The 1431-nt window shown below is 39.1% G+C and overlaps 1 pseudogene; it reads right to left on the reverse strand.

Annotated features, from left to right (window-relative positions):
- Nucleotides 1-319: 319 nt before the first annotated feature.
- On the reverse strand, nt 320-1082 carry LOC118586146 (annotated as a pseudogene).
- Nucleotides 1083-1431: the final 349 nt, after the last annotated feature.

The raw sequence follows: 1431 nt of genomic DNA on the forward strand, positions 1-1431 counted from the left end.
AAAAAGGAACTTTCTACTAAATGTGTATATTTGCTAGAAATACATATATATATATATATATATATTCTCAACCAATCTAACTGTACATATCACATAGCCAAAAACAAAACAAGTGAACTGATAAAACCAACAGGCATTTTTCAAAATAAATAAAATTCAAATATCTAGGAAGTATGTTTTTTAATGCTCATATCCCTAGACACCAGAGAATGCAAACAGGTCACTTACAGAAGATATCTACATATATGCTCTGGTCTCATTTGGTGATGTAAAAGCAGAACACACTGCCACATCAGAAGCTCCATTTTCTCAGATGCTGTCAGTGCCTAAGATAATCATTGATCTTGGGAGCCAAATGGTAGTTTAAATGTCCCATGTCAGCCATGTTTTATACTCTACAAAAAGGGTTACATTGACAGACATACTGAGTGTTACTGTAGGAAACAATGGAGTGGCTTTTGTTAAAAAAATAATAAATAAATGCATGTACCTCAGTTTAAAAGCTAGCTGAACTGGCTCTTTCATCTCCATAGTAACATCTTCCACCTCTTTATAAAACAATACCTGTTTGTGACAACCTAATACTTTCAGTTACAGTGAAGGTTGCCCCATATTTTACATAGAATATTACAACAGCATCTACAAAGTGACCAGGGCATCAGCATATATGTGCAGATCACCAGACAGCATCTTTATTACATATCTGCACTCCTATATCCCAAATTGCTCAACATCTAAATCCATTAATTACATTTCAGTTTGAAACTTTTTCTTGATTTGGTGTTCCAAATACTAGCATCAAGTTATCTGTGTTGGTTTTGGCCCTTAATGTAATGGGGTCTCTGTGCCAGTGCAATTTAATATTTTGGACTGGTTGGTGAAGTTCATCCCATGGCCATGTTGCTTTTATAGCAGTATACATCAAAGTGTTTAGAACACAAGACGAGCTACAGCAAGGAGACTGGAGATGCCTCTGTGCTCTACAGGTTCACAACCCCCAAGATGACCTCCCAGCTGCCCTCGTTAATGAGGTCCATGAATGCCTCCAGCATCTTATCCAGAAAAGAGGCTGAACCAGGCATACTTTAACATGGTGGCAGAGTTACAGTGGGCTAGAGACCATAATAAAGATGGAGATGTTGCCAGTTTAGGGCTCCTGGGTATCAGAATAAAATCAGCAGGGTAGAAATCAGTCGGACAACCACCTGAAATGGCTGTCTTCAAGGAAACAGACAGCTAATGTCAGTGAGGAAGTGAGGAAATGGGGGGAAAGGAGCCATGCCTCCTTCACTGATGGCAGTATAAACTGGTATAGTCACTATGGAAATCGGTGTGGAGCTTACTCAAAACTGACATAGGCCTCTGCTGTGCAACTCCTAGGCACATACTCAGAGAACTGTATATCCCAGTGCAAAGGTATTTTGCTCATCC

The sequence above is a fragment of the Onychomys torridus genome, chromosome 6 (assembly GCF_903995425.1).
Source record: "Onychomys torridus chromosome 6, mOncTor1.1, whole genome shotgun sequence".
NCBI classification, from domain to species: Eukaryota; Metazoa; Chordata; class Mammalia; order Rodentia; family Cricetidae; genus Onychomys; species Onychomys torridus.